The sequence below is a fragment of the Oncorhynchus mykiss genome, chromosome 19 (genome assembly GCF_057628025.1).
Source record: "Oncorhynchus mykiss isolate SJ-2025 chromosome 19, ASM5762802v1, whole genome shotgun sequence".
NCBI lineage: Eukaryota > Metazoa > Chordata > Actinopteri > Salmoniformes > Salmonidae > Oncorhynchus > Oncorhynchus mykiss.
In genome coordinates this window covers 75,954,397-75,963,824 of record NC_143040.1, presented here as the reverse complement: position 1 = coordinate 75,963,824, position 9,428 = coordinate 75,954,397, and positions in this window count along the sequence as shown.

Sequence of the window (9,428 nt, the reverse complement as noted above, 5' to 3'; positions counted from 1 at the left end):
TGGTGGAGACCAGAATAAAGGAGATGAGCCTGATGAAGGAGTCTAGAAGACAGGAGAGGAGGAGCCTGATGGAGGAGACAAGAAGAGAGTAGAGGAGGAGCCTGATGGAGGAGACAAGAAGAGAGGAGAGGAGGAGACTGATGGAGGAGACTAGAATAAAGGAGGGGAGCAGACTGATGGAGGAGACAAGAATAAAGGAGGGGAGGAGCCTGATGAAGGAGACTAGAATAAAGGAGAGGAGGAGACTGATGGTGGAGACCAGAATAAAGGAGAGGAGCCTGATGAAGGAGTCTAGAAGACAGGAGAGGAGGAGCCTGATGGAGGAGACTAGAAGAGAGTAGAGGAGGAGACGGATGAAGGTTACTAGAAGACAGGAGAGGAGGAGCCTGATAGAGGAGAAGAGAGGAGAGGAGGAGACTGATGGAGGAGACTAGAAGACAGGAGAGGAGGAGACTGATTAAGGAGACTAGAAGAGAGGAGGAGACTGATGGAGGAGCCTAGAAGAGTGGATGAAACTGATGGAGGAGACTAGAAGAGATTAAAAGACTGATGGAGGAGACTAGAATAAAGGAGAGGAGGAGAATGATGGAGGAGACTAGAAGAGAGGAGGAGACTGATGGAGGAGACTAGAAAAGAGGAGGAGAAGAGACTGATGAAGGAGACTAGAAGAGAGGAGAGTAGGAGACTGATGGAGGATACTAGAAGAGAGGAGAGGAGGAGACTGACAGAGGAGACTAGTATAAAGGAGAGGAGGAGACTGATGGAGGAGACTAGAAAAGAGGGGTGGAGGAGAATAATGGAGGAGACTAGAAGAGAGGAGAGGAGGAGACTTATGGAGGAGACTAGAAGAGAGGAGAGGAGGAGCCTGATGGAGGAGTCTCGTGTAAAGGAGAGGAGGAGACTTATGGATTAGACTAGAAGAGAGGAGAGGAGGAGACTGATGGAGGAGACTAGAAGAAAGGAGAGGAGGACACTGATGGTGGAGACCAGAATAAAGGAGAGGAGCCTGATGAAGGAGTCTAGAAGACAGGAGAGGAGGAGCCTGATGGAGGAGACTAGAAGAGAGTAGAGGAGGAGACAGATGAAGGTTACTAGAAGACAGGAGAGGAGGAGCCTGATAGAGGAGACTAGAAGAGAGGAGGAGACTGATGGAGGAGACTAGAAAAGAGGAGGAGAAGAGACTGATGAAGGAGTCTAGAATAAAGGAGAGGAGGAGCCTGGTGGAGGAGACTAGAATAAAGGAGAGGAGGAGACTGATGGAGGAGTCCAGAATAAAGGAGAGGAGGAGATGCCTGATGGAGGAGGCCAGAATAAAGGAGAGGAGGAGACTGATATAGGAGACTAGAATACAGAAGAGGAGGAGACTGATGAAGGAGACTAGAATAAAGGAGGGGAGGAGCCTGATGAAGGAGACTAGAATAAAGGAGAGGAGGAGACTGATGGAGGAGACTAGAAGAGAGTAGAGGAGTAGACTGATGGAGGAGACTAGAAGACAGGAGAGGAGGAGACTGATGGAGGAGACTAGAATAAAGGAGGGGAGGAGCCGGATGAAGGAGACTAGAAGAGAGGAGAGGAGGAGTCTGATGGAGGAGACTAGTATAAAGGAGATGAGGAGACTGATGAAGGAGACTAGAAGATAGGAGAGCAGGAGACTGATGGAGGATACTAGAAGAGAGGAGAGGAGGAGACTGACGGAGGAGACTAGTATAAAGGAGAGGAGGAGACTGATGGAGGAGACTAGAAGAGAGGGGCGGAGGAGAATAATGGAGGAGACTAGAAGAGAGGAGAGGAGGAGACTGATGGAGGAGACTAGAAGAGAGGAGAGGAGGAGCCTGATGGAGGAGTCTCGTATAAAGGAGAGGAGGAGACTTATGGAGGAGACTAGAAGAGAGGAGAGGAGGAGACTGATGGAGGAGACTAGAAGAAAGGAGAGGAGGACACTGATGGAGTAGACTAGAATAAAGGAGAAGGGGAGACTGTTTGAGGAGACTAGAAAAAAGGAGATGAGGAGACTGATGAAGGACACGAGAATAAAGGAGGGGAGGAGACTGATAAAGGAGATTAGAAGAGTGGAGGAGAGTTATGGAGGAGACTAGTATAAAGGAGAGGAGGAGACTGATGGAGGACACTAGAATAAAGGAGAGGAAGAGACTGATGGAGGAGACTAGAAGAGAGGAGAGGAGGAGACTGATGGAGGAGACTAGAATAAAGGAGAGGAGGCTGATGAAGGAGTCTAGAAGACAGGAGAGGATTAGCCTGATGGAGGAGACTAGAAGAGAGGAGAGGAGGAGACTGATGGAGGAGACTAGAATAAAGTAGAGGAGTCTGATGAAGGAGCCTAGAAGACAGGAGAGGAGGAGCGTGATGGAGGAGACTAGAAGAGAGGAGAGGAGAAAACTGATGAAGGTGACTAGAAGACAGGAGAGGAGGAGCCTGATAGAGGAGACTAGAAGAGATGAGAGGAGGAGACTGATGGAGGAGACTAGAAGACAGGAGAGGAGGAGACTTATGGAGGAGACTAGTATAAAGGAGAGGAGGAGACTGATGGAGGAGACTAGAATAAAGGAGAGGAGGAGACTGATGGAGGAGACTAGAAAAAGGAGAGGAGGAGACTGATGGAGGAGACTAGAATAAAGGAGGGGAGCAGCCGGATGAAGGAGACTAGAAGAGAGGAGAGGAGGAGACTGATGGAGGAGACTAGTATAAAGGAGAGGAGGAGACTGATGAAGGAGACTAGAAGAGAGGAGAGCAGGAGACTGATGGAGGATACTAGAAGAGAGGAGAGGAGGAGACTGACGCAGGAGACTAGTATAGGAGGAGGAGGAGAATAATGGAGGAGACTAGAAGAGAGGAGAGGAGGAGACTGATGGAGGAGACTAGAATAAAGGAGAGGAGGAGACTGATGGAGGAGACTAGAATAAAGGAGAGGAGGCTGATGAAGGAGTCTAGAAGACAGGAGAGGATTAGCCTGATGGAGGAGACTAGAAGAGAGGAGAGGAGGAGACTGATGGAGGAGACTAGAATAAAGGAGAGGAGTCTGATGAAGGAGTCTAGAAGACAGGAGAGGAGGAGCCTGATGGAGGAGACTAGAAGAGAGGAGAGGAGAAAACTGATGAAGGTGACTAGAAGAGAGGAGAGGAGAAAACTGATGAAGGTGACTAGAAGACAGGAGAGGAGGAGCCTGATAGAGGAGACTAGAAGAGATGAGAGGAGGAGACTGATGGAGGAGACTAGAAGACAGGAGAGGAGGAGACTTATGGAGGAGACTAGTATAAAGGAGAGGAGGAGACTGATGGAGGAGACTAGAATAAAGGAGAGGAGGAGACTGATGGAGGAGACTAGAAAAAGGAGAGGAGGAGACTGATGGAGGAGACTAGAATAAAGGAGGGGAGCAGCCGGATGAAGGAGACTAGAAGAGAGGAGAGGAGGAGACTGATGGAGGAGACTAGTATAAAGGAGAGGAGGAGACTGATGAAGGAGACTAGAAGAGAGGAGAGCAGGAGACTGATGGAGGATACTAGAAGAGAGGAGAGGAGGAGACTGACGCAGGAGACTAGTATAGGAGGAGGAGGAGAATAATGGAGGAGACTAGAAGAGAGGAGAGGAGGAGACTGATGGAAGAGACTAGAATAAAGGAGAGGAGGAGACTGATGGAGGAGACTAGAATAAAGGAGAGGAGGCTGATGAAGGAGTCTAGAAGACAGGAGAGGATTAGCCTGATGGAGGAGACTAGAAGAGAGGAGAGGAGGAGACTGATGGAGGAGACTAGAATAAAGGAGAGGAGTCTGATGAAGGAGTCTAGAAGACAGGAGAGGAGGAGCCTGATGGAGGAGACTAGAAGAGAGGAGAGGAGAAAACTGTTGAAGGTGACTAGAAGAGAGGAGAGGAGAAAACTGATGAAGGTGACTAGAAGACAGGAGAGGAGGAGCCTGATAGAGGAGACTAGAAGAGATGAGAGGAGGAGACTGATGGAGGAGACTAGAAGACAGGAGAGGAGGAGACTTATGGAGGAGACTAGTATAAAGGAGGGGAGCAGCCGGATGAAGGAGACTAGAAGAGAGGAGAGGAGGAGACTGATGGAGGAGACTAGTATAAAGGAGAGGAGGAGACTGATGAAGGAGACTAGAAGAGAGGAGAGCAGGAGACTGATGGAGGATACTAGAAGAGAGGAGAGGAGGAGACTGACGCAGGAGACTAGTATAGGAGGAGGAGGAGAATAATGGAGGAGACTAGAAGAGAGGAGAGGAGGAGACTGATGGAAGAGACTAGAATAAAGGAGAGGAGGAGACTGATGGAGGAGACTAGAATAAAGGAGAGGAGGCTGATGAAGGAGTCTAGAAGACAGGAGAGGATTAGCCTGATGGAGGAGACTAGAAGAGAGGAGAGGAGGAGACTGATGGAGGAGACTAGAATAAAGGAGAGGAGTCTGATGAAGGAGTCTAGAAGACAGGAGAGGAGGAGCCTGATGGAGGAGACTAGAAGAGAGGAGAGGAGAAAACTGTTGAAGGTGACTAGAAGAGAGGAGAGGAGAAAACTGATGAAGGTGACTAGAAGACAGGAGAGGAGGAGCCTGATAGAGGAGACTAGAAGAGATGAGAGGAGGAGACTGATGGAGGAGACTAGAAGACAGGAGAGGAGGAGACTTATGGAGGAGACTAGTATAAAGGAGAGGAGGAGACTGATGGAGGAGACTAGAATAAAGGAGAGGATGAGACTGATGGAGGAGACTAGAAAAAAGGAGAGGAGGAGTCTGATGGAGGAGACTAGAATAAAGGAGAGGAGGAGACTGATGAAGGAGACTAGAAGAGAGGAGAGCAGGAGACTGATGGAGGATACTAGAAGAGAGGAGAGGAGGAGACTGATGGAGGAGACTAGTATAAAGGAGAGGAGGAGACTGATGGAGGAGACTAGAAGAGAGGGGCGGAGGAGAATAATGGAGGAGACTAGAAGAGAGGAGAGGAGGAGACTGATGGAGGAGACTAGAAGAGAGGAGTGGAGGAGCCTGATGGAGGAGTCTCGTATAAAGGAGAGGAGGAGACTTATGGAGGAGACTAGAAGAGAGGAGAGGAGGAGACTGATGGAGGAGACTAGAAGAAAGGAGAGGAGGAGACTTATGGAGGATAATTGAATAAAGGAGAGGAGGAGATGCCTGATGGAGGAGACTATTATAAAGGAGAGGAGGAGTCTGATGGAGGAGACTAGAAGAGAGGATCAGAGAAGACTGATGGAGGAGACTAGAAGAGAGGAGAGGAGGAGACTGATGGAGGAGACTTGAATAAAGGAGAGGAGGAGACTGATGGAGGAGACTAGAATAAAGGAGAGGAGGACACTGATGGAGTAGACTAGAATAAAGGAGAAGGGGAGACTGATTTAGGAGTCTAGAATAAAGGAGAGGAGGAGACTGATGAAGGAGTCTAGAATAAAGGAGGGGAATCTGATGAAGGAGACTAGAAGACAGGAGAGGAGGAGACTGATGAAGGTGACCAGAAGACATGAGAGGAGAAGCCTGATGGAGGAGACTAGAAGAGAGGAGAGGAGGAGACTGATGGAGTAGACTAGAAGACAGGAGAGGAGGAGTCTGATGGAGGAGACTAGTATAAAGGAGAGGAGGACACTGATGAAGGAGACTAGAATAAAGGAGAGGATTAGACTTATGGAGGAGCCTAGAATAAAGGAGAGGAGGAGACTGATGGAGGAGACCAGAATAAAGGAGAGGAGGAGACTGATGTAGGAGACTAGAAGAGAGGAGAGGAGGAGACTGATGAAGGTGACTAGAAGACAGGAGAGGAGGGGCCTGATAGAGGAGACGAGAAGAGAGGAGAGAAGGAGACTGATGAAGGAGCCTAGAATAAAGGAGAGGAGTCTGATGAAGGAGTCTAGAAGACAGGAGAGGAGATGAATTATGAAGGAGACTAGAAGACAGGAGAGGAGGAGCCTGATAGAGGAGACGAGAAGAGAGGAGAGGAGGAGACTGATGGAGGAGACTAGAAGAGAGGAGAGGAGTCTGATGAAGGAGTCTAGAAGAGAGGAGAGGAGAAAACTGATGAAGGTGACTAGAAGACAGGAGAGGAGGAGCCTGATAGAGGAGACTAGAAGAGAGAAGAGGAGGAGCCTGATAGAGGAGACGAGAAGAGAGGAGAGGAGGAGACTGATGAAGGAGCCTAGAATAAAGGAGAGGAGTCTGATGAAGGAGTCTAGAAGACAGGAGAGGATGAGACTGATGGAGGAGACTAGAAAAAAGGAGAGGAGGAGTCTGATGGAGGAGACTAGAATAAAGGAGAGGAGGAGACTGATGAAGGAGACTAGAAGAGAGGAGAGCAGGAGACTGATGGAGGATACTAGAAGAGAGGAGAGGAGGAGACTGACGGAGGAGACTAGTATAAAGGAGAGGAGGAGACTGATGGAGGAGACTAGAAGAGAGGGGCGGAGGAGAATAATGGAGGAGACTAGAAGAGAGGAGAGGAGGAGACTGATGGAGGAGACTAGAAGAGAGGAGAGGAGGAGCCTGATGGAGGAGTCTCGTATAAAGGAGAGGAGGAGACTTATGGAGTAGACTAGAAGAGAGGAGAGGAGGAGACTGATGGAGGAGACTAGAAGAAAGGAGAGGAGGAGACTGATGGAGGAGACTTGAATAAAGGAGAGGAGGAGACTGATGGAGGAGACTAGAATAAAGGAGAGGAGGACACTGATGGAGTAGACTAGAATAAAGGAGAAGGGGAGACTGATTTAGGAGTCTAGAATAAAGGAGAGGAGGAGACTGATGAAGGAGTCTAGAATAAAGGAGGGGAATCTGATGAAGGAGACTAGAAGACAGGAGAGGAGGAGACTGATGAAGGTGACCAGAAGACATGAGAGGAGAAGCCTGATGGAGGAGACTAGAAGAGAGGAGAGGAGGAGACTGATGGAGTAGACTAGAAGACAGGAGAGGAGGAGTCTGATGGAGGAGACTAGTATAAAGGAGAGGAGGACACTGATGAAGGAGACTAGAATAAAGGAGAGGATTAGACTTATGGAGGAGCCTAGAATAAAGGAGAGGAGGAGACTGATGGAGGAGACCAGAATAAAGGAGAGGAGGAGACTGATGTAGGAGACTAGAAGAGAGGGGCGGAGGAAAATAATGGAGGAGACTAGAAGAGAGGAGAGGAGGAGAGTCTGATGAAGGTGACTAGAAGACAGGAGAGGAGGAGCCTGATAGAGGAGACGAGAAGAGAGGAGAGGAGGAGACTGATGAAGGAGCCTAGAATAAAGGAGAGGAGTCTGATGAATGAGTCTAGAAGACAGGAGAGGAGATGAATTATGAAGGAGACTAGAAGACAGGAGAGGAGGAGCCTGATAGAGGAGACGAGAAGAGGGGAGAGGAGGAGACTGATGGTCGAGACTAGAAGAGAGGAGGAGACTAGAAGAGTGGAGGAGACTGATGGAGGAGACTAGAATAAAGGAGAGGAAGAGAGTGATGGAGGAGACTAGAATAAAGGAGAGGAGGAGACTGATTTAGGAGACTAGAAGAGTGGAGGAGACTGATGGAGGAGACTAGAAGAGTGGAGAAGACTGATGGAGTAGACTAGAATAAAGGATAGGAGGAGACTGATGGAGGAGACTAGAAGAGTGGATGAGACTGATGGAGGAGCCTAGAAGAGTGGAGGAGACTGATGGAGGAGACTAGAATAAAGGAGAGGAGGAGACTGATGGAGGAGACTAGAAGAGAGGAGGAGACTAGAAGAGTGGAGGAGACTGATGGAGGAGACTAGAAGAGTGGAGACTGATGGAGGAGACTAGAAGAGTGGAGGAGACTGATGGAGGAGACTAGTTTCACATCAGCTGTATTTACAAGATGAATTCCAGTGTTTAAAAAAAAGAAAAGTGGTAAAGCAATAAGTGGCAGAGAATCCAAACGCATTATCTCAGCCAAGGCTAGCGGAAAGGTATCCCCCTTTTTCTGTGCCTAGGTTCGTAAACCAACTATGTTCGTAATTTAACCATTTTATACATCTTAACAAATGGTATACAAGTTTGTTATTAAGGCACATGAAAGTTCAAATGTACAACATCATTGATGCACTAACTGATGAAGCCAGTGACTGATGTGGTGGACGACTCAATGCCACCACAAGACTCCCCAAACATATTTCATCTTGTGCTAGCAAAACAGTCCTGTAGCTTAGCATCTGCATCATCTGACCACTTTTTTATTGACAGAGTCACTGGTACTTCCTACTTTAGTTTTTGATTGTAAGCAGGAATCAGGAGGATAGAATTATGGTCAGATTTGCCAAATGGAGGGCGAGAGAGAGCTTTCTATGCGTCTTAATCGTAGATCGTCAATTTTGTTTTCCAATGATAGCACGTTGGCCAATGATATGGAGGGTAGTGGTGGTTTACCCACTCGTATGCGAGTTCTTACAAGTCACCCCGTCCTCCACCCACTTTTTTCCATATTTTCTTCACGCAGATGATGGGGATTTGGGCCTTGTCTTGACAAAGCAGTATATTCTTTGCGTCAGACTCAGTAAAGAAAGCATCTTCACCTAGTTTGATGTGACTAATCGCTGTTCTGATGTCCAGAAGCTATTTTCATACATAAGGGAACATTTTGACATTTGCTGTATGGTTAGTGAGAAAGTCCATATTGCAAATGTACGGTCCCTTACTAGACGTCCGAAAACGTTTCTAAAATTCGCGGACGGCGTCGGGCCGGACCTACCGGGAAGTCATCAAACGAACTTTATCGGACATTTGTTTTCCGTTTAATAAAATAATCAAATTTTGGTCATTTTTCCACTGTCCTGGAAAATCCCACAAGAGGGCATAAGCAATCATATTGCAAATGTACAAAACATCACGAATCACGACGTGGCCTTATCTCCAAAACTGAAAATATTTCGAAGCCGAAACCTGGTTTGGAAACTAGGTTTGGCATAATGGGCAGTTGGCCCCGAACAAGATGGCCTCAACGGTTTTTGAGTTATGGCCATTTTTCTGGGAAAAAAGGTCCAAAATGAAAATAGAGAAATTATTTTTTCACTTCACGTCAAAGTCAAGGAGCCTCCGGTATCAATAAAAAAAGAACGAGCCATTTATCTATCGTCGTTTAAGAGAAATCGTACAATGTCAAATTGGTGATGTTCAAAAATAGTTTTTTTTAAAACAGTTACAGATCCAGTTGCAGGGTGTTCATACGAATCTTTTTAAAGTGTGCTGCGGAGCTCTGCGAGATTTCTGTGATTTACTATGATTTTCTGAAATAACACACACTCACTAAACCCTCTGTAAATTTTTTATTTTATTTTTATTTTAACTCAGTTCTTAACGTAAAGACTTATATATATCTCAGAATTCTGTAAAGGCATACCCCAATCAGGATATGAGTTGATTTATAGCTTCCTGTGCCAACCGGAAGTGCCTTAATTAAGTCTACCCCCTCCTTTTTC